This window comes from Chelonoidis abingdonii, chromosome 1 (genome assembly GCF_003597395.2).
Source record: "Chelonoidis abingdonii isolate Lonesome George chromosome 1, CheloAbing_2.0, whole genome shotgun sequence".
Lineage (NCBI taxonomy): Eukaryota > Metazoa > Chordata > Testudines > Testudinidae > Chelonoidis > Chelonoidis abingdonii.
In genome coordinates, this window is record NC_133769.1 from 161,990,707 (window position 1) to 162,015,255 (window position 24,549).

At 41.9% G+C, this 24,549-nt stretch overlaps 1 protein-coding gene across 9 annotated transcripts in view; it reads left to right on the top strand.

Annotated features, from left to right (window-relative positions):
- ZBTB20 (zinc finger and BTB domain containing 20) overlaps positions 1-24,549 on the top strand; it is a 644,993-nt gene that overhangs the window by 19,376 nt on the left and 601,068 nt on the right. For 3 of the 9 annotated variants that reach the window (XM_075072201.1, XM_075072197.1, XM_075072200.1), the window contains exon 2: positions 14,621-14,692. The exons of the other annotated variants lie outside the window; for them this stretch is intronic. The gene's annotated coding sequence lies outside the window, so the exon portion shown is untranslated. The remainder of the gene's footprint in view (positions 1-14,620; positions 14,693-24,549) is intronic. 9 annotated transcript variants of the gene reach the window in all.

Consider the following 24,549-nt stretch of genomic DNA (forward strand, 5'->3'; position numbering starts at 1 on the left):
TTCAATAACTCGGACATAGGTTAGGGGTTTTTATAGAAGTGGATGGGTAGGGTTCTGTGGCCTGCTTTGTGCAGGAGGTCAGACTAGATGATCATGTTGGTCCCTTCTGATCTATGAGTCTATGAGTGTCCATTTGGAATCTCTGGGTGACTAAGGGGTCTGTAGAAGAAAGGATAACCTCCAGGTAGTAGAAGAACATGGTTTTGGCTATACAGGGGGATGTATGTGATTTATATTTTACCTACAAAGGATAGAGGGTGGATTCAGGAAGAAGTGATTTGTTGGGATGACAAGGGTGAATAATAAAGTAGATGGATGCAAAGAGTGAAGAAGAACATGAAATTGGGAGATAAGAGGATGCTGTAGTTCTGCAGATTTTACTGTCCAGATGCTTGCTTTTATTCTTGAGTTTCTGTGGCAGGGCTGAATAGCTGTATGTCATGTTCTCAGTATAAACACAATCCATAAATAGTTTCGTAGGGAGTTAGGATTTTATTTTTCTTGTGAGGTTGGGCCTTTTGTGACTTTTCACTCTGCCATTTTTTCCCCTCATTTTCCTGGTGGGATAAAGTTTATATTGCTTAGCCCAAATTCAGATATACATATTTTAATAGACTTTCATCTCTTTCTCTGTCGCTTTTTTTATCTGTCTATGTCTATCTCTCTGTGTGCCTGCTGCTTGTCTGCTTGCCAGTTTTTTCTTTGTCTCTATCACTTTATCAGTGAACCCATCTGTGTAGAAAATGGGATATTTGGCTGTCTTGTATTTTTTTTTTTATATTTGTGTTGTTTCATACCTCAGACTTAGGAGGATAAAACTCACACTCCTGGGGGTGTTAGGCGTTCCAGCTCTTGAATTTAGGAGGAGTCGTGATGCTTTTTGCGTCTGTTTGTCTGTCCATCTGTCTGCCAGTCTATTATAAGCTGTGCAGCGAGACAGCAGTTTACTATCTGTGTGTGTGTGTGAAATTAGCTAATTGGTGTTAGCAGCAATATTTTCACATGTTTTATAAGCAAAGTGCAGCAAGGTATATAAATGTAGATATGATCCAGACACACACACACACACCATACGCACGCACGCAAGCCTGTCGCTGCTCATGCATAGACACCCAGAAGTAATTAATGTTAATAAGATTTTAATGTGCTTGTGAGATCATAATGAGGAGAAATGAATGCTCTGATTAGAAAAAGGTAACTGTGTGTGTTTTGGCTTAGAACAAGATTTCCTATTTCTTTTTTTTATAAACCTCAATTTCAGAACTTGTTTGTAATTGCATCTGTCGGTTTTTATTTTCAAATTAGAGGTCTGTTTAGCCATTTGAATGATTAGCCAAATAAACTGGTAAAACCTTGATCATAAGGAATGTTGCAGATTTTTTTTTGTTTACAAAGCAGTGCTAGTGTACTGCTAGGCTGGGCTCCCTCATCCTTTCAGCATTACATTTTAGTTGTTGTTGCTGCTTTTAAAGCCCCATCGGAAACTGCTTCCAGAGACAGTGCTCATTTTTACAAATGTAGATGTTACCTATATGATTCTGGGATGCATAATCAACCACTAAAAGTATTGTGCCAAGACACGTTCCTGTCCATCAGTAATGGCGACTCCTAAGAGTCCAAATGATAACAAGGTAACTTGATAATGTGTTTTCAAATAATTATTTCCCTTTAAAAATAAAATTAAAAATCCATTATTTTTTCCTTCCAAATGTAAGAGGTTGGAGACTATTTGCAGGAATATATCACAAGGTAAGCTGCTCTCTCATCATGGACTCAAATGCTGTACAGTCACCATTCACACACTCCAGTCTGGCTAAAATCCAGATGGACACTAGGAGTCCTTCTCTCCAGCAAATCATGTGAAAATGTGGTCTACCAGGTTTGACTTCCATTTGCATTATGATTAGTGTTATTTATTTTTAGTAATAACCTATGATAAAATATCAAAGAGTTTTGCTCTGTAGTATTACCCAAAACCCTAAAAATGATTTGTGTAATTTATTGCTAAATTTAAAAATTAAATAATTTCAAGTTTATTTTTGAAAGGATCTTTAATTAAAAACACAAGTAAAAGTCTAGCTAGTTTACAGTGCATTTCATTTGCAATAGCACCCACTTCCGTCTGTGACATTTGGCAAGCTGCTTAAACAAGATTTGCATTGTGGGTGGGGTATTAGGTGTATCTCTGAATTCAGGAAACTAAGTTTCTCTTCCAGAAGATGTTCAGATACCATGATGGTAGGCACAGTATAAGAATAGAACCATAATAATGTCATGACAGTTTCCAGCCCCTGATGAATCAAGCACAGGAGAGCTAGATATAGCTTTGACATGACTTGCAATCTCAACAGAAGATGAACTGACGCAGCCTTTATTTATAATGAATGAATTTATTCTGGGGATAGAAAACACCAGGCATTCTGTATAACCCCTAATATCCTTCTAAATGCCTTCCAGCCAACTGCTACTAGGGAAATTACCTCCAGTTTATTATGGGAAATGAGGTTCAGACTTCTTAGCCAATAAAAATAATAGTACAGAAACTTTCATCCTGCGTGTGCATACACATGTACACACACACACAAACACACACACACATAGAAACTTTCATCTTGTGTGCATGTACACACACACACAAACACACACCTACCAAATAGCTGAAGAAGTAGAAACCTAGTCTAAGCCTTTAAGGACTCTAGGACAGGGCAAGAGAATGTTGTAATTTTATTAAGCACCTAGACTTACATAAATAAAATACTATTCAATTGTTCTCTGTAATCTTCTGGACACTGATTAGAGGGAAGCCCCCTTCCTTTAAAATCACCGATCTTAGTTACAAATCTAGATAATTTTATCAGCAGCTTTGAAAAACTGAAAAAATATTATTCTCCAGCTTGTTTCATATGTTGCTTTTTTGCATTGTCTATTTCCACTTATTTCCTGTACACTAATTCTGCCATTTCCCAAGACTGATTTAAAGGATGTCAGAGATGGAGAGCGGCAACAAAGTAATGGCAAACTCCAACAAAGCCAGCTATTGATCTCGGTACATGAAGTGGCTAAATAATGCAGGGACCTTCTTTTTAATTTCTTTTTTTTAAGAAACTTGTATTTAGGGATCCCTTTAAAGCTTCAGGGTTGAAAGATCTGAGCTCCCTTGAATCACTGATTCAAAACCTGACTGAATCAGCTCAGCTCATCGTCCTAAGAAGCAAATAAACACTTCCATACAGTTCCCTGTATGTGGGGACTTTGAACAAGACAGTGAAACTCAAGCGTCTCTCTACTATTGAAGGGAAATTAAAGATCCTACTGCACTCTTGTTAGAATTTTCGCTGCTGTCCTTAGACACCATCATTTTACTGAGCAGCTGCTGGGTGTTTGCCCCAGAGATGGCTTCATTTCACTGATACTAATTGCATATGTAGTCTGAAGTACTTGGGGATAAAAGGTGGCATAGAGAAAGGTGCTATATATTTGTAACAGGTTAGAATCTTTTAAAGAAATGTAAATATCTTCATAAATTCAAAATTTGGTGGCTTTAAAAAGAAGATGAATGGAAATGCAGCTCATGGGTTGAATTGTTCCTTTTGGGCCTCTTGGGTGCAACACTGGCAAATGTTGTGGTAAGGTGTGTCTGAAGGATGGAGAAAGAAGTGATTGTTTACTTGAGTATAGTGGGAACACTGACAGTGACAGGCCAACTTGAGTGAAACACATTTTCTCTTAAAGGGACCCAAACTTCTTGTGAAAAGGGGATCTGATGATTGTTCAGGTTGTGACCTGTAGAGTGTAGATGTGTATTGTCACTGCGTTTTGCTGTCTCGGTTGTTTTACATTTATTAAAGATGGGTTTATCTCTAAGTATACATATAAAATTAAAAGCACATTCATTAATTAAAGTTTAAAATTGATAATTGACTGTGATTTAAGGAGTCAATGAAATCTCTACTCTGAAGAATGCAAATCTCATTTAGAGCACCCTCTTGGGCAAAACCATCTGCAAATAGATGTGTCTGGATCAGTGATCGGCAACCTGCGGCCGTGAGCAGCACATGGCCTGTCAGGATAATCCGCTGGTGGGCTGTCAGACAGTTCGTTTACATTTGCACGGCCACCTGTAGCTCCCAATGGCTGTGGTTCACTGTTCCTGGACAATTGAAGTGGCGCGGGCCTCAGGGATGTGCTGGCCCCTGCTTCCTGCAGCTCCCATTGGCCGGGAATGGTGAACCGCAGCCACTGGGAGCTGTGGGCGACTGTGCAAATGTAAACAAACTGGTGGCCCACCAACAGATTACCCTGATGGGGCTGTGTGCGGCCCATGGGCCGCGGGTTGTCCACCACTGGCCTGGAGCATGCCTGGAAGGTCAACATTCTCTAGTTCTGTCAGACTAGTGAATAAAGTAAGTGGTAGTGCTGAAGGCCCATAACTGGAAATAGTTACCCATTAGCCCTAAAGACATTTAGAATCGGAGATGTTAGTTTTAGTGGCTTGGCTGATCTCAATTTCTTTGGTCCAACATGAAGAGAAAGGCTGTCTTAGACCAAGACTATATAAACCAAGATTCTTAAGAATGGGTAGCTAGAATTAGGAACCTAAATATGGATTTAAAAGCCTAAATAAGTGGCCCAATTTTTAAAATGCCCCATGAAGTCAATAAGAGTTGCTAGGTGTTCAGAGCCTTTGAACATCAGGAGCCTAAATATGGACTTAGAAGCCTAACTTTAGGAACCCATTTTGAAAATCTTAGTCATAAAGTGTTAGGTAAAAAACAACGTACTACACTGTATCTGGTAACTAACTAAAAGCCAGTGCAGGCTTCAGAACACAGTGTTAGATACTTCCTGAAAGAAACACCATTAAGTAAGTAGGCAGCCACATTCTGCAGTAGCTGGAGCTTTTGCATGATCTTCAGGAACAGCCTCTGTGTATAGTGCTTTGTACTAATCTTATCTAGGAGTGACAGCATGGATAACTGTAGGAAGACAGGAACTGGCGAACTAAATAAGGCAGAAAGTCCCTCTAGTTTAGTATCCTGCCTCCAACCATGACCAGAATCAGATGCTTCAAAAGAAGATACAAGAAACCCTGTAATGGACAATTATGAAGTAACCTGCCTGTGGGGGAAATTGCTTCCTACCCCCATCAGAGAGTAGATGGCTTTTTTTGCTGAACAATCAAGGTGTACAGGCGAGTCTCATCTTACGCTGGGGTTATGTTCCACTGTCAGCGCGTAAAGCGAAAATCGCATATAGTCAAATTACATTGAGCGTAATGGTAGGCGGAATTGCCCACACTACAGGTACAGTGTTTAAATTGTTATTTTTCTCTTTTCTGTTTTTGCCGCATGTTAAATTCGTGTAAGATGAGACTTGCCTGTATATCCCTTATATAATTAGGATTCTATCTAATGTAATTGCACATGTTCTTATTATCCATCAAGTGTTTAATCTTTTTTAGGATTCTAGTAAGCTCTCCTTAATATTTTGGGGCAGTGATAGTGAGTTCCACAGATAAATTCCGCATACAAAAGACAAGGGCCAATTTTTCCAAATGTTTATGTTTGGAGACTGGGGCAGATGCTTGAAAATTTGAGGTGAGTGTTCGAAGTAGTACATGAATGCAGACCCCAATCCTTGATAGAACTGCCTTGATAGGATTCAGATATGTAATTCACCACTCCCTAGATATAGTCCCTGGGTTCCCAGCTCCAGTATCTGGTAGACTTGTGTACACTGCATTAGCAGAATTCCATTGTAAACAAGATTGCCAGTATTCATCATGAAAAATCCATTAAATACACAATATATGATCTGTATGCTATAGGTGGTGTAACACTTGCCTATGCCTATAGGTAGCACGGCTGGAAAGCAATCAGTCTGTATAAGAAGAGTATTGTTTAATACTCAATTAAATTTGATGTGATAGGGAAAATAAATGCTATGACAATCATCTGTTGAAAAAATTCTGCAGCATATAAGACCAGCTTCGGTTCCCCACTGAAGTAAAAGGTTTTGCCACTGACTTTAATAAGAGCAGTATCAGGCCTTTTTACATATGTTTTTGTGGCTAGGGAGGACAGAAGAGAAGAATGGCCATATAGCTAAAGCACTGACAAGGGAATTGTCAGAGCTGGGTTCTAGTCCCAGCTCAGCTTTGGTATTTCCTTGGGCAAGTCACTTCACATTTCCTACCTCAGTTCACCTATCTATCAAATGGGATTGATACTCCCCTCCCTCACAGTTTAATTAATGGGAAGCTCTTTGAAGATCCTTGGAGGGGAGGCATTATGGAGAGGGGCATGTTACTAAATGCTGGCTTAGAAAATGACTGATTTCTTTATAGTCTTTTCTATGATACTTCCTACAGTATCATCTGAGCACCTCATAGATATTAGTGAAAAATCGAGCTGTGAATAAAGGCTAGCTGAGGCTAAGGCCCACAAAAGACTTTTCTGCCTTCCCCCCACACTTAGCAGTCAAATCCCATCCAACTACCCTGGACAGACTAGTGCTTGTGCATTCTGTCCTAATGGGCCAAAAAGACTGGCCAGATCTTTTTTTCCTCTCTGACCATGTCTTCAGCCCTCTCCTTCTTCCTTGCATTGGTTCATAATCTGATCTGACTGAAGGATTTGAGATTCATCATGGGAGGGGAAACACCATCTTTTTATGAGTCCTAATTTTATTCTAATAGAGGAAGGCTCACAAGCAGTAATCATGTATGATGTTTTTTGACTACTATTACTTGCTGTGACTTCCTGCTAGAAATGGCGTGGTGTTCAAGATGGAAGGGCTCACTAGATACTGGGCCCATATCCCAAAGATCCACTGTTTTTCTCCTGAAATGATTTGCTTGTTTTAAAGCATCTGGTGCATACTCACAATTTAAGTAGGTATTTGACAATCCAGTGTAATGGGGCTATTTTGGAGGGTCATAAGAGAAGAGCCCTAAAACCTTGGAGTATGTTCACACTGCAGCTCAGAGTGAGCCTCCTAGCCCAGGTAGACAGACTTGCAGTAGTGGGGCTCATGTTAGTGTGCTAAAAATAGCTTTGCGGCCATTGCATTGTTGGTGGAGGCTCAAATTAGCCACCTAAACTCAGACCCAGGGGATGGGGTTGGCTTGAGCTTGGGTTGCCAACTCAGGAATTCACCAGAGCCACTGTAGTTACATGGCTATGTTTAGTGCACTAGCGCAAGCCCTCCTGATGTGAGTCTGTCTCCCCAGGCTTTGAGCCTCACTCCTAGCTGCAGTGTAGACGTGCCCTTATTTATCTTGAGCTACATTTACAAAGAACATACTGGGATTCAAACACAGTGGAGGAAGATCCCTTCTTGGGTTATCAGTAATGCAAAGCTTTAGCATATAAACATACTTCATCCTGCCCAGTAACTCTGGCCCTCCCTACATATCTGATGTTCCTCCCTACATATCTGATGTTCCTGCTACAATCATCCAAAGGATATTTCCATTATTCACATACACAAAGTAGGCACACAGCCCCATGCGTTTTCCTACAAACAGTTACAAATTATTATCACCAGTGTTTGGTTTTAAGGGGAAAATCCAGCTTTTGTCTTTCAGTCCTGCAGAACTTGCTTTCAAAAAAGGAGATCCAAAACGTGTTTGCTCCTTAATGGCTTTTTTTTTCTTCGTCAGGGGAATGCCTTGTATTCAAGTAGCCCAATCTTGGAAAAGTGTGGGGGTTTTGTTTTGATTTTGTTTTTTGTTTTGTTTTGAGAAAGCATCCTTGAGTTCCTGCAATGTCGTGTTAATTTTTTGGTGATAACTCTCTCCATTATTGGGGTTGTGATGGAGAAACCTTCATATTATTTGATGGGCATGGCCGGCTTTTAGTATATGGTGTTATGCCATTGGTTCACTTTCTTTTGAGACCTACTTTAAGCTACTTGCTCTCATAGAGGGAAAATCCTTTCTGTGTGATATTGTCCAATAAACAGAATTGTAGGTAAATACTATTTCACTTTGACTGCCTCCCAGAGTGCAGTGAGGATTAATTAGTTAACATTTGCACACTGCTTTGAAGATGTTAGATTCTTTATATGTGTTAAATATTGTGATTTATGTGATTTTTTAAAAAAAAATTATTTTGCACACAGTTTTGGAGCAACAGTTGATGCAGATATCTGCCAAAGATAGATGATCCTGGACAACAAATTAGATAGTCATTTATGTTGTTGGGTATAGGAGAATGACCAGTGCTATTTCTGCACTTCGCAATATTCAGCATCACATCATGAACCCAGAAAATGATTCTTTCTCTCGGTACAGCATTCTTTCTCAATGGTACAGCACTGTACCATTCTGGCCACTTTGTAGCCAAAAAGTTGTCAGCAATTAGTTGTCAGAATTCATAGAAGAGCAACAGAAGTTAAGAGACTGGAGAGACTGAAATATGAACAAAGATTACAAGAATGTAATATGTACAGTTTGGACTAAATGATGACTAATGTATATAATAACCAGCTACATGTATTTGAAGAGTGTAAAGCATTAAGACAAGAAAGGAATTATTTAAGATGCTCCAACAGGGTAAAAGTAATGAGATAAAATTGAGTATAGAAAAATTTGAGTGAATATCAGAAAATCTTCCTAGTAATGAGATGTACTAGATATGTGGAATGGGTTTCAAGATATATGCTGGAAACTTTTATAATTTCTTACAGCACCCAGCTCATGTTTAGAAAAGAAGGCACCATGACTTCCACCCCATCAATTCCTGGGCAGCTGTCTGGAACACAACAGCTCTGAAGAACAAAACTAGAATTTACAAAGCATTAAAGAATGCACCATAAAAAGTAATATATGGGATGGGCAAGATTACGGTAGATTTTTTTTTCCATCTTGAATTTCAATGACTCTCCACTGATAGATATAGTTGGTAAAATCACGTAGAGAAAAATGACCATAAAGAAATATACTCTGTAAAGGTGTACATAGCCTGCTGTCCCAAAGGGTTACAGCCTGCAGTTAGACTGCTGCTTAATGGGAATGATGACTCTGCTTAATGGGGACCCCTTTCCTTGTTCACAGAAACTTTTAACCTTTCATTAGTGTGATACTGGCAGAAAGAGTAAAATTTTTCCCCATCCCCGTTTTCTTCTTATTAAATTGTTGTATACATGTCAACTAAACATGCCGGACTGTGTTGCCAGCATTGCTACCACTGGCATAGGGCCAGTTCAGGCCCTATCCCTGTGCAGATTCTGCATTCGCTTAACTCCACAGGTTACTCTAGTATCAAAATAGGCTCTGCAGCAACTTGGGCAATGGTAGCACTGTTAATTCCATGTATGAGGGATTCTTTTTAATGGGACTGAATAATTCATTGGGCAGCCTGGAACACCTACATCTGGGTGATAGCCCCTTAAGCACACATCCTGGGGACAGAAGAATCTTAAAGCTGAAGCACTTAATTTAAGAAGATTCTACCGCATTGACATCTGCAGAAGAAAGGAAAGAAAACAATTCTCTATAGTAGTCAATAACATCAATAACCCTTCCTTTCCTTTAAGCCACTGGAAGCAGAGCAGGAAATTATACCTTGATGAACCAAATATATACCATGGGCCACTGATCCAAAGGGCTTGGTATGCTGATAGCATCTGGGTCTGTCTTGTAAATGTACATGGTTGGGCTAAAACGCAGGCCATGTAGTGGTGTGGAGGCCACTGGGGAAAGTTCTGATTTGGGCTAGATTTAAAATGTGGTCAATTTTGCACGGGAGAATGCGTGTCTGCTGTGATGTGTGCATAGAGCATATAGAATCCTGGCCCATGACACAGCCAGTCTCTACCCACCCTAAACAATACTCTTCTAAAGTTGCTTTTTAGAAGACAGCTAGCTATTTGCCTCCATCCCAAAAGAATAAATCTCTCACTGGTTGAAAACGTTGGGCTCTCTGCCCCAGTTATTCTCTCAGGGAGTGTCTTTCCCATCGTTGCTGGCACAGCCCTCTGGCATGCATGGCCAGCTGCAGGCTAAACCCTGTAGAATAAGAATTCTTTTATCCCTTTGTCTGCTGCATTCAGTTTTCTGAGTTTGGATGATCCTCTTCTGTAACTTCAGGCATTGTTAGTTTCAAAAGGCAGCCTGGATGCACCAGAGCAAGTGTTGCAGAGAGAGATACAAGATTTTAGGACTAGTCCCTTTGTGCTGTGTTGCTATAGATCATGTCACCTTGGTGGATAAACAGTCCAAAAATAAAAAGAGCAAATGATACAACAAGGAATCCAGTTATATTTTTATATCTCATTAGGTTTCACTCCTCCTTCCAGCCTCATTGGCAGAGGTACCGAGGGGAGTGTAAGTCTCCCATCCAAACAGGGGTGAGGTTAGCTTGCACTGGTTGTGTGGGTGGGCCATTATTTTGGCTGTAGATATGTACAGGGATTATATGAGAAAGGAATTAGGATTTCCCTCCCCGCTCCCATCTCATTTGGGGATACCCTTCTTTTATTGCGAGTGTGGAACACCTGTTGAGTTTGTTTGTTCTTGTAGTCCACCCAGGAGTTCTTTATTTAGGTACTCAGCTGTGAGAGTTGCTGTCATTAAATGTATTTTAACAGAGAGGGTTGCTCAATGCTGCCATGAGCTGAGGGGCTAGAGGTGGGTGAATGGTTTCTGGTGGGCTGAGCTTTCCTTGGATGGTGGTGGCAGGCAGGGACAAACTTGTGATATGGCACTTACTACATGTGTCCCACTGATCAAGTCTGTGGGATCGTCTCATGAATCCAGGGTGTTGGCTAATGTGGTCCATACTAGTTGACTAATAAGGGTTATCTGTAATTGTCATTGGTGATTTTTTTTTAAGTCCCTGATTTTTGTTGAATTACCAAAATCTGGCTGAATGATTCTGCTGGGACTTGATTTGTTCAGCTTTCTCCATACAAGTATATTGTGCAGCTTGAGTCCAGAGAAGCACTGGCAGAGGGTGTTGCGTTCCCACTGTTGTGGTGCATAAACCATCCTCTTATACTGTGAAATTCCTGTCCCAGGTAACCCTTCTATTTTTTCTGGCCTGGTGCTAGAGTCATCCAACTGGATGACTTCAACATCTATGTAGACAGTGGCTCTTCTGGAGATTTGATGGCTTCAATGAATGATGCAGTCCTCTGATGGGTGGCTTTTTCCACCACATTCATGTGTGGGGACACTCCAGTCTAGGTTATAGACTGAGATACAAGATTGATTACGCCTTAACCTTGTTCCAATGATCACTTCCTCTGGTTTAAAGTTGGGGCTCACCTTTGGTCCTCTTGGGGTGGAGGACCAATCCTCTGAGTTCATCCATGCAGATTAGTTTCTTTGTCATCAGCCTTTGATACTGTTACCCATTACATTTTGCTCTTCAGAGCTACTATATTTCAGATGATTGTTTAGGAAGTGATAGAATGGGGGCTATTGTGCCTCTTTTTATAGACATGATATTGATGCTGTAGGAATTTGTGTTTCAGTCTTGTGGCCTCTAGTTAGGATCTATATGTAGTTATTTAGACCTCACTTACTTGTTCTGGGAAGCATGCAGTAAAGGGCATGACTCGCAAATGTGGCGCTGTGATGGTAATGATATTTGGAGAACATGAGTTACCAGTAAGTATTTTTTTGTGTATTTCAATCACATAGCAATGTGTGTTGCTCTTAGTGCTGAGAAAATGAACACCAGTAAGTAGGAGGTGACTGGAATTCCCCGCCCCCGCCTTTCCATTGAGCCTAAGCACAGAGTAGATCAGGAGTAAATATTGACTAAGTTGCACTCAACAGCTGTAGAGGAGCACGTGACTGCTCTAAAGCCATTCTTTTAAGCAGGTGTTGCCATTGTGGCAAGGTGTCCCAGTAAGGTTGTAGAGTGTGATGGCCACAGTTAAAAGGTTAAAGTTCTTCACAGAGAAAGAATATAACTTCAGTATGTACAAAGAATGACTACTGGTTTCCAGTGAGAACACCAATGTTTTTGCTGCTCAGTTTTTGATCCTTTTGTACATAATATGAAGTTCCTCTGTGAAAAACAAAACATACAACTTCCAAAAATATCCTTCCTTCCAAGTAATCTATATTATTCTTAAACTAATTATAAAATAACAAAATTCTACTCAATGTAGCTCATGCGTTTCCATGGAACGTCCTTAACTATTCACTGACTCATTGCCTATTCATCTATAGTTAATATTAAGGCACTTTTGTTGTGGTTTTCTAAAGTATGGAGGTTATGTGAGTCAGATGCAGTTTAGAATGAAGATTATATTTAAATAATCAAAAACATGACTTGCCAAACAATATACTAAAAAGAGGAGAAAAATAGCATTTATTTCTCAAATATGAAGTACCTTTTAAAAGTTTTTTTTTAAAAAATAGGTAAAAACAAAAAAAGTTATGTAAACCAAAGGGTTTAGCCAATATCCTTTTACCTTCTTCAAGGAGATAAGGGGCTTTGAAGGTTTCCACTTCTCATGAGAGAGGCACATTCTTGAAGATTTTCGCCAAGGATATGGGGGAAGAATTTCTTCTTGAAGACTGTCACCAAGAAAACACGGATGCAGATGTGGTGCTACAGAGAACTTTCTTCTTGAAGTCTTTCATCAGACTTTTTTTTATGTGGCGCAGAGTGGGGTGTAGATGGTAGATTTTGTCAAAAGCACTTTTTATTTAAATTGATTATGGCTTTCATACAGGTTTTCACTGATAGTATGGAGTTAGCCTGGGGAGTGTAAATTTCATTGCTGATACTTCGAAGAGTTACCGTGTTGTTACAGTTGCTAGGGTAGCATTTCCTAGACTTTGGTAGTATATTGTGGTAGTTTGCCTTGCTTCCCTTCTTTCTGATGGGCTTTCTCAGGAAGAGTGAGAGGAGTGGCAGATCTGAATCCCAGTATAATAAAAATAGTGGATGAATTTTGCATTGGGGGTAGATAAGAGAGAGATCCAAAGAATTAATGACAGATATAGTATTGTAGTCAGCAAAGCCACACTGGTGTTTTACAGAAAGAATCCTGGATGGGCCCAAAAGCTGGAAGAGTGCCTCTTTAGAATTTGTTTGAAGTGTTGTAGCCAAGTGGTCCCTGGATATCTGAGAGAGAAGGTGGGTGAGGTAGTATTTTTTAAAAGGACCAAATTCTGTTGGTGAGAGAGAGACAAGCTTTTGAGCTACACAGAGCTCTTCCGTAGGTCTGGGAAAGGTACTTAAGGTATCACAGCTAAATACACGATGGAACAGAGAGTTTAGCATATATCGTTCGCACATATTCTAAGGGACCATTCAAGTGGCCAGTTTTTAGAATTTCACTCTTTTGGCACAAAAGGGTGCTTTTTGTTCAGTGTTGTGCAATAGTGCCGAGACTAATAGTGCTGGCATGCCAGAAAATGTCAGGCTGTGTACAGGCCAGATTACAGTCAAAAAAATTTCCACTATAAAACTATGCATTGATTTGCATGTTTCTCTATCAAAAATAAAATACTTTTGGCCTTTAAGTGATGCCTAGCACAAAAATATTTTAACAATATATTAAAAGTCTCACATTCTTTTTTCCATTACAACAATTTTTTTTCTCCTCTCATCTTTTTTTAATAACCAAAGGAACAAATATGTCTCAGTCCTGAGCTTTAATCTGGTGCTTCGCGTACCTCTGATGACCTCCTAATCACACTCTCTGACACATCAATCAATTGCTATGGAGAGTGGGTGATTTGGGCTGTCATGAAAGTGTTGATGTAACCATATATCCTGCACACTTAGGACAGGAAAGTTCAAAGAAATGCATCAACAAAATGAATGAAACATTATGGGAACCCATAATTCAGCTATCAAGCATCCTTTTCCGAGTTCACAAGTGGTTCTTTATGTGTGTTATGACTTTAAATGGGAGCCCCAGGTGTGAAGGTATCTGTTCCAGAAAAGATAACTTTATTTTGTTTAAGCAAAAACAAATATTTCAGAGCTGATGCAAATGATGAAATGTAAAGGTGTGAGCGAAGTTTAGTAAATAGTCACAATGCCTATGCCTAAACAGTGAAGGAGAATGTAGAATGTGGAATTAATTTATATTGTACTCTTTTCCTGGCTACATAACCCTTTCTCTCTGTGGTATGTTCTCTTTGATACTAGTGATCTTTCTTGTTAGTTTAGAACCTAAAAAGTCAAAATGTCTCCTCCGGAGATAGCAAGCCTAGCTAGACCACAAGATGTAAATGTGTCATTAGTTTTCATTTTGATGGACTAATTTCTTCCTCAAGAAAACTTAAAATTGATATTTTAGTTTAAAAAAATGGTATTGCCTTTAATATTGAGGGGCATGATATGAGAACAGAACTGGGAGCCAGGAGTTACTGAGTTCTTTTCCTGGCTCTGATTCTGACTATCTCTGGTCCAGGGTAAATTACTTAATCTTTTTGCCAGAGAATCCTCATCTGTAATATGAATGTAATGAGACTTGCCTACATAACGGATATTGTGAGGGTTAGTTAATGTTTGCAAAGTGCTTTGAAGATGGAAAGTGCTGTAAAAGGGCTAAGTGTTATCATTTGATGTTCTCATCAAACGGAAGACAAATATGTAATCAAACACTTTCATCTTCAAAATCTAACACCTCTTTCTTTCAGCTCAGTGGAAACACAGACATACATTTATGACATTGTGGAATTGTCTTTGTTCGAGGAACATGATGTCCAAAAGTAAGAAACTCTACTTTTTTTTTGTACAAGATGGACTGTGATTGGAGAAGACCTGTCCTAGTATCTGAAAATAGAACATTACCTTGCCTGTGAAATTAGTCACCATTTAAAGTTAATTATTTAGACTTTCATTTTAAAACATGTTTGTAAGGTTTTTCTTAGGCTGAGGCAGCATTATTCTAGGTTAGAACAAAGGACTAGGGGATAAGAGACCTGGGTTTTATTGCCCACTTTATCTCTGACTTGCTGTGTGACCTGGCACAAGTCACTTGCACCCAATTCCTGCATTTAAAACTGTACAGTAATGCCGCCCACTGCTCTCCACACCTGTCCAAAACCCTATTCTAGTCAATGGGGATGGATGCAGGTCTCAGTGGAGCATCAGGACCTTAAACTCTGTGCCTAATTTTCCCCATCTGTAAAATGGTAATAATACTTTTAGATCTTCAGAAGCATTCTGAAAGTTGCAAGATCTGAAATGTGCTCATGAAAAGCATACAAGTTGTTGGCATGCCTGTGAATGTATGGCAGGGCTTACACCACCTTCAGCATATCCCTATTTGATGACCGGGTTTAACAATGGTGAATGTGTGTCTAACAGGCATGGCCTTGCACAAGCAAAGAGTTAAGAGATGAGGCAGTCCATTCTGGGTGAATATTTATTATTTATTTATTTTATTTATTGAAGCTGAGTGACTTGCATCTCATCACTTAGGCAGTTCTTGAATTGTGGTGTGGGTGCTTTGTGGGTGTATACCACAGAGGAAGTTGGGATAAAATAGCTGCTTAAAAAGAGATTAAGGAGTTTACTATAGTGCCTCCATGGGTTGTAATTTAAAGGGAAAAGAGCCCAATTCTTTGTGTTGCTGGTTCTTTCATGAGCTGCAGGTTTTAACTTTTTGGAAAGATTCTTATATCTTTCTATCAGCCAACTTCAGGAGCTAATCCAAACCAGTCAACACAGCCATACATTGCACTTGATTCCTTGTCGTTATAGAAAGCATTTTGGTGTTTGGCTTTGTCATGTGTGCATCCTAGTGTTTCTTGGCAGATTTGGGATTGGTGGGCAGGCGGGAGAGTGCCAGAGGACCATATCCAAACTGTTTACTTTTTCCATCATTTTCCAGAGCTATAAAATGTTAAATTTTGGAAGGGAAAAAAAGGACACGAGGAAGTAATAAAAAAATAATAAAGCTTTAGCACAGTTCTGATTAATACTGGATCCAAACTAAAGACTCCAAATCCAATTACCCAGTAAACTTGTCCTAGAAAAATTATTAACTGACTTCTACATAGTCATTTTGAGGGACAAAGGTTGAACTTTGGCATCTCAGTATAATATATGTATTCAGTGTCAACCAGCATCATTTTACATGCTAGAAACATACTTATTTGGCCAGTGACAATAGGCAGGGACCTAGCATTGTCCACCTTAATCAGTTTGCCACCACCACAAGATTTCCAGAGATAGTTGTGCCTGGCAGCATGGCTTTGTAGGAGGTCTCAGGCAGCCTTGTTCGAAATTTGGCTTTCATATGCCCAGATACGAGATGGTGGAGATGAAAGGCTAAGTGCTGGTGTCACTTGGATTTGGTGGAAATTTTGCTACTGACTTCACTGGTAGCAAAATTTGCTCCCCAAATAAGTTTTGATGTGTGAAATTGAGTCAGCTGTGTGTCCTTGTCTCACTGGATTTTTAATGAAGCATTATAAAGTTCTTATTCTCCACTTTCCAGTAGTTGTAACGGAAATAACCTGAATTTGCTCTGCCTCTGTGACATGATTTTTGATTTAGTGTCATCGTACACAAGTAAATTGCATCTAATTATCTTTTCCAGGGAGGATCCTGAGGTTCATTACTGAATCAACTACCACAGGAACTTTGGGTAACATTTTCAAAACCACCTATTTTTCAAAAGTGACACATAATTAGGTGCCTATCTCTCATTGAAAGTCAATGGGACTGAGGCTTCTAATGACATAAATCATTTTGAAAATGGGACTTAGGTTCCCAAGTCACTTAGGGTATGTCTACACCACAAAAAAGGACCCATAGTAGTAAGTCTCAGAGCCCGAGTCAACTAACTTGGTCTTGCAGGGTTCGCACCACAGGGTTAAAAATCACAGTGTAGATGTTTAGGGGCTCTGAGACCCTCCCCTCTTGCTGGGTTTCAGAGCCCAGACTTCAGCCTGAGCCTGAATGTACAATTGTTAACCCCGTAGCATGAGCCCCAGAAGCCTGAGTCAGTTGTCCCAGGTGCTGCATCTCATTGTCGCTGAATTTTTTTTTTTTTTTTTGCGATGTAGATGTACCTTTAGACAGTTTTGAAAAATGTAACCTTTGTGATGAGGAACCGGTTGTCTCAGGGTCCCTGAGACATCAGAGTAATCGAAAAAGAAAGTGTCTACTTGTGGGGCTGAAGGAGCAGGGAGGAAGAATCCATTTGAGTGGTATGGAGGAAGAAGATCAAAGAATTGGAGGAGAGAATTGGGAGGAAAAGTCTATGGGAATCTGATTTTTTGGAGGGGTGAGGGTAATGCAGAAATGGTAGTGAGACCTGACTCATCATTTAGCCACCACTTAGTTGTAAAGGAGTTTTGGATCAAGGAGGGAGTTAACTCACTGCTTAGAACCCAGATAGTTATACACGTCTAATAATGAGACAGGGAACAGACAGAGGGAATTGAAGAAACGTTATAATAGCTACTGTTTAGTGAGAATTTAGTGAAGGATTCTGAGAAGATAGAGCTTCACCCTTTGTGATTACAGGGTTTAGTTGTGTCACAAACTGGGGGGAAGGAGGGTTTGAGTTTTTTATAAAGCCATTTTTTTAAAACCTGAGGTTGTAATCAACACCCTGAAAACTCAGAAAATAAAACCCAGAGGAAGCTAACACCTTGATCCCATCAGAAAGCTGCTTTGTATATTTCCTTCTTGCTCGCCCATGCTTCCATCTTAACACCAGAGTCCTACCCTGTCTGTTTGAACTTCCTACTTGTTGAACATTTCAAGGTCTAAATGGGAGATTAGACGTACTAGATATGGGGCATATATTCTTATGTTCTTGCTCAAATCAAGTAACCACTTTCCAGATCGACAGTATATTTGAGGCAAGGCTTTGCTGCATGTGTTATGTGGGAGAGCTACGGTACACCTGTTGTGTTTTCTATTTACTAGTATTAGCAAGGTTACTGTGAGACCGAGGTGCATGGTGAATGGAATCTGGTGAGAGAGTCCCAAGGTCATGAGTAGTTTCAGTTTGGCATGGGGCAGTTTGAAGATAGACTGTGTTGATGACAATGAAGGTCCTGTTTAACTGGAGATAGTATTTAGCTCCCCTCTGCGTCAAACATGCAGGTCAGGTATTGCCTTCTTTGTTCACTGTTTGTGGATGTGCTCTTTCATGAAGCACGCAAGAAGAGCAGATTTTGCTGATCTTGGGAGATGTCCAAGAGCACTACACTTTGTAGTTGGGACACTCTGCCATGGTTCCAGGACTCTATGATGAAGTTAAATATTTGTTTTTTAAAGACTTTCCTAGTTGCTATGAAGTTATAACATACTAGAGAATTGGTAGATAGGGGAAAGTTGTCTCACCTGCCACACATTCTTTGGTTGAAACATTCTTAATGAAACCATTACTGGTGAGGACAAGATAGATGGGCAGATCCTCAGCTGTCATAAATCACATAGCTCCATTGAAGCCAGAAATTGTTGTGGAGCTACAATAATTTACATCAGCTAAGAATCTGGCCCAACAGGACAAAATGAGAACTTGGTCTCATGCAGGGTCATACACAATGATAACATAAGGCCATTATAGGGCTGGGCCATTACTTTTGATTCTGTACATCTGAGCATCTCTTTTTCCTAACTAAAGGGGAGAAAGGGAATTTGGTTACGGCTGTGTTTTGTAGCTAGTTTCCCTTTTCTTCACATTTCTATCTCCTGATTACATAGAATGTTAATTAATGAGTTTCCCCTCATGCTTTGGAAAGAACTCAATAGTAAAATTATTTTTATTTGGAAAATTTAAAATAAATATTTAAAATAATTTCTAAAAAAAACCATAGACCAAACCTACTGTGGTTTCTGTCATGTCACTTCTCTTTGGTCTTCTTTAATGTCATTCTTGTTGACTTCAGCTAAACCAGTCAGTAGTACTTAGCCCACATTAAAGTCTAACTTCTTATTTTTGGTCTAGAGTTTGGAAAGAAAACCTAATACTCAGAGAACTATATAAACATTTTGCCTCTGTAAATCAGAAACAGCTTGATGGATTAGTTGCATGTTTTTATTGGGTGATAGTGATGTTGAAGAAAGAGGGGACAAAAGGTTGAATCTAGACAGGTAGGATTGTATGCCAGAGTCTCTAGACCAACACCATTTGAAACTGCTGGGAGATTTAACTCCGAAAATTGGGGCTCCTAAAGGCAAATTGGAAAGTAAAGTGCAGAAATATTGCAGGAAACAGCTTTAAATTGTGGTTCTTCCCTAAAGGCTGGCTCCCCAGTCCTCATGCCTTCACCTTACATCCCCTTCCCTAAAAGCCTTCTCTGGTCTAAGAAAATGTTGAAATGTTTATTTTATGATGGTAAGTATAATATTCAAAGTGCTCCAACTTTACGGGCTGGCACCACACTGAGACTGATGGCTCATCCCTCCATCCCACCATAATACTTCCTTAAAACACTGGAAGATGGAAAAAGGTGTGAAAAGTAGCTTCTGAGTCTATATCCAGTAGCTATTTGTTCAAAATACCATAGATTTCATTTAAAAATGAAATGCTTGCTTTAAATTTAAAAAAGCATTTGAAAAATGTGCTCTTGAATTGGCAGCATGCATGAAGATTCCATCCCAGTCCACTTTAAATTATCTGAGCTATTTTCTCTCCCCTCAACCTTCTGAAAATTGGACTTTATAATGAAGATACCTTTAAACTAAAGGTTGCGGCCATGGATTTTTTTTTCCCATAAAGAAGAAATAATTGTTCTTCGAGTGCTTGCTCATCTCCAGGGCCGGCTCCAGGGGTTTTGCTGCCCCAAGCAGCCAAAATAATAACAAAAAAAAATCCGCGATCGCCATCTGCGGCAATTCAGTGGGAGGTCCTTTGCTCTGAGCGGGAGTGAGGGACCCTCTGCTGAATTGCCACCGAATCCCTGAAAGTGCCGCCCCACTCCCGAGTTGCCACTTCAAGCACCTGCTTGATAAGCTGGTCCCTGGAGTCGGCCCTGCTCATGTCCATCCCACATTAGGTGCATGTACTCGTCATATGCGCTGGTGCTGGAAGTTTTTCGCTCAGCAGTATCCACAGCGAAGTGGCTCTGGCGCCCTCTGAAGTGGTGCCTGCATGGCGCAATATAAGGGGCGCTGCTGGCTCCTCCACCCTCAGTTCCTTCTTGCCGCCAGTGACGGTGCACAGAATGTTCACTGCCCTTACAACATTGCTTAGGCTTCGTTTGTATGAACTAGAGTTCTTGTAAAGTTATTGTACATAGTTAGTAGTTGAGTTAGTTAGCTCTTAGCAGTAGTTAGAGTTTTGTTAGTCCTGTCAGGGACTTAGCCGGGGGACGGGGCATGCCATAAGGAATTCAGGATGGTCCTTGACGAGGACATGGCCACTGCCAGGATGCCCTTTCAAGTGGTATCTGACATAGCAGATTCCGCCGCCCACACCATGGCATCTGTCATCTCCATGTGGCGAGAGTCCTGGCTGCTCCTCTTTGGGTTGTCCTCTGAGGCTCAGCAGTCAATTCAGGACCTCGATGGCCAGGCCCTGTTTGCGGAGAAGATGGACAACAAATTACATGGGCTGAAGGACTTCCAAACCACCCTAAAAACCCTGAGGTTCTATGTTCTGGGCCTGGCATGTAATCAGTTCAAACCGCAACTACCCCAGGGGCAAGGGAGCCAGCCCCGGCAGGACCTGCGGCACAAAAAGGTCGAAGACTGTAGACGGTGCACAAGCCACCTGTCCCCACCCTCTGCCCAGTCAGGCTCGACTCTCTCCAAGCAAGGAGCTAAGTCCCTTCTCATGAGCATCTTCTTGAGCAGGAGGTTCAGGGGCTGTTACAGCTGCTGGTGGTGGAGGAGGTCCTGCCTCCTTACCAGAACAAGGGTTTCTATTCCTGGTATTTTCTGATACCAAAGGGTGGTCTGGGTCCCATCCTGGGCCTGCGAGACCTCAACAGATACCTAAAGAAGCTAAAGTTTCACATGGTCTTCCTTGCCTCCATTATCCCCTCCCTGGATCTGGGAGACTGGTATGCTGCCCTCGACCTGAGAGACGCATACTTTCACATAGCAGTCTTCCCAGGACAGAGATGATTTCTCCATTTTACGGTGGGTTCAGCCCACTACCAGTTTGCAATCCTTTTGTTTGGCCTGGCTACAGCACCAAGGGTGTTTACCAAGTGCATGGCGGTAGTCGTGGCCTACCTCAGGCATCAGGGTATCCAGATTTATGCATTCCTCAACGACTGGGTGGTAAAAGGCAGTTCCAACGCTCAGGTCCAATACAACGTCGTTGTACTACAAGCCACGTGTCTCTCCTTGGGACTACTGGTCAACCACAAAAAGTCCACGTTAGTTCCGGTTCAAAGGATAGAATTCATCGGGGCCGTACTTGACTCAGGGGAAAGTGTTCCTGCCATTAGACATGTTTCAGAACCTGACTGACCTCATCGAGGAAGTGTCTGCATTTCCCCTGACAATGGCCAGGGTGTGCCAGCACCTGCTAAGCCACATGGCAGCTTGCACATATGTGATCCACCATGCCAGGCTCCGCATGCAGCCCTCGCAGCAACGGCTGGCATTGACCTCTTCCCAATCCAGGGACCACCTGGAGAAGATTGTCACCATTCCCCTGGTAGTTGTCACCTTGCTGCAGTGATGGACTGATTGCGAGAAGGTCCTGGAAAGAGTCCTGTTCGACAGTCTCTCGCTCCATCTGTTGAGCTAATGTCAGATGCTTTGGACCTTGGTTGGGGGGCGCACCTTGGACATCTCCGGAGCCAGGGAATGTGGACTCTGGAGGAAGCAGCATTACACATAAATGTCAAGTTGCTCAGAGTGGTCTGAGTGGCATGTGGAGTCTTCCTGTCTCACCTGTTGGGAAAAGTGGTGATATTCCTGACGGAGATATTCTGCATCAACAGGCAAGGAGGAGCATGCTTGTTGGCTTTCTGCCAGGAGGACCCCTGTCTCTGGGACTTCTGCATCAGCCATGGCATTCATCTGGAAGCTAATCAGCTCCCTGGCATCAGGAATGCCTTAGCAGATCACCTCAGGAGGAACTTCTCCTCTCACCATGAGTGGTCACTCCACCAGGAGGTGATCTGCATGATCTTCCAGAGGTGGAGAACTCCCCAGGTAGATCTGTTTGCCACCAGGAGAAACTGAAAGTGCCACTGGTTTTGCTCCCGGCAGGGCCAGAGCAAGGTCTCCCTCTCTGATGCCTTCCACCTGTCATGGGCTGAAGGTCTGATAAACGCGTTCCCTCCGATCCCTCTGGTCAGTTGCATCCTAGTAAAGATCAAGAGGGAGAAAGCACAGGTTATCATGATCGCCCCTGCATGGCTTCGCCAGCACTAGTTCAGCACGTTCATGAACAGGCGGTGGCCTCTCCCTGGCCCCTTCACTACCATCTGAACCTGCTGTCACAGGATCATAGTCGACTCCTACAGCCCAGCCTCGAGTCTTTACACCTCTTAGCATGGCTGCTCCATGGTTGAACCCAGAGGAGCATACCTGGTTGGAGGCAGAGCAGGAGGTCCTCCTGGGAAGTAGGAAGCTATCCACAAGACTAACTTATCTGGCCAAGCGGACAAGGTTTTCCCACTGGGTGTCGGGACTTGGCATTTCTCCCTCGCGTTCTTCAGTGCAGTCCATCTTGGGCTACTTACTGCAGCTCAGGAACCAGGGGCTGGTGCATTCTTCCATCAGAGTGCACCTAAAGGCCATCTCTGCGTTCCATTAGCCGATCCAAGGTCAGACTATCTATTCTCATGACATGACTGTCAGGTTCCTGAGGGGCCTCAAGAGGCTTTACCGAAGGTTGCTTTCCTGGTGGCAGTGACGTCAGTGAGACAAGTCTCAGAAATCAAGGCCTTGACCTCGGAACTGCCTTACACGGTGTTTTATAAGGATGAGGTCCAGCTGCTGCCCCACCCAGCTTTCCTGCTGAAGGTGGTATCTTCTTTCCACATGAGCCAGGATGTATTCCTGCCAGTATTCTGTCCCAACCCACACAAGACTGCCGTGGAGAGGTGTCTGAACGTTCTGGACGTCCGGAGGGCCTTGGCTTTTTATTTGGAGCGTACCAAGCCTTTCTGTAATCGACCCAGCTTTTCATCGCTGCAGCAGGTAAGATGAAGGACCTTCCAGTTTCTTCACAGAGGATTTCCAACTGGATCACATCTTGCATAAAGACCTGTTACGAGCTAACAAAGGTCCACCGATCATTAGGGCCCATTCGATTAGAGCACAGGCGTCGTCAGCGGCCTTCCTGGCACACATCCCGATCCAGGACATCTGTAGAGCCATGACGTACTCCTTGGTAGACACAGTCACGTCTCATTATGCGATCACTCAGCAGGCCAAAGACAACACTGGTTCGGCAGAGCTGTATTACAGTCTGCACAGCTGTGAACTCCTACCTGCCTGCATGGGAACTTCTTGGAGTCACCTAATGTGGAATGGACATGAGTAAGCATTCAAAGAAGAAAAGACAGTTACCTATTCTGTAACTGGTGTTCTTCGAGATGTGTTGCTCATGTCCATTCCATGACCTGCCCTCCTTCCCAACTGTCTGAGTTTCTGGCAAGAAGGAATGGAGGGTGGGGGGAACCAGCAGTGCCCCTTCAGAGGGTGCCACTTCAGAGGATGTTAGAGCTCCTCCCCAGTTTTGCTTAAAGTACTGCTCAGGATCTTTTCAGGGGGAATAAGGCAAAGCGCCACATTTATTGGTAATACATGTAACAATCCACACTGTATCATATGATATATATATTACACTCATGCACTTACATACACACACAAGCACACTCAGTCTTGTTGTTACCAATTAGTTGCTCCCCTTAACTTCACTGACCAGGTGAGTTAGATGGGGGAGGGGGTGGAGCCAGGCTTCTGCTAATCTGGATTGTTGCTCTCATGTTGACAAGAGAAGACCCAGGGTCCTCTACAAGACACCTCACATTTATAGCCGCTTCCCTCTCATGCAAATCTGTACCAGATTCCAAATTTGTTTCTGTGTCCATTGGTTCTTTGTGGTGCTTTTCTCTGGGTGTTGTCCCAATGCTGTTCAAAGCGGGTATTTTCAAAAGAAAGTGCTTGCTTCTAACCCCCGAGGCTGTCAATATGTCTGCTCTTCTTTAGTGAGCCCACTTGACAAGTTTTATTGTCCTTGTGTCTGGCTTCCATCCTCTCTCCAACTGTTGCAGCTGTCTGGAGGTGCTGCCTTCCAAGCCTTGTTCATTCACACCTCATTCATTCAGCAAGGCAATTGATGGGTGGGGGGAATCTTACTCTATCCTTAGCAAAGAGACATTCTTCTTCTATCTTATTCTATCTTCTGTCTTCTATCCTAAGGGGATACAACATTATACCAAGGTTCAATGCAAAGTTTCCACATGAGGCTATGATATCAAGTTTCCATATACCAAGGTGTCATAGCTTTCCTACTCAGATCTGAACCTTAGAGTCCAGAAAATAAGATGCTAGCATGAAACCTCCAAGCTTAATTACCAGCTTAGATCTTATAGTGCTGCCACCAGCCAGAAATTCCAGTGTCTGACTCACTCTGGTCTCCCCAAAACCTTCCCTGGGGGACCCCAAGACTCAGATGCCCTGAGTC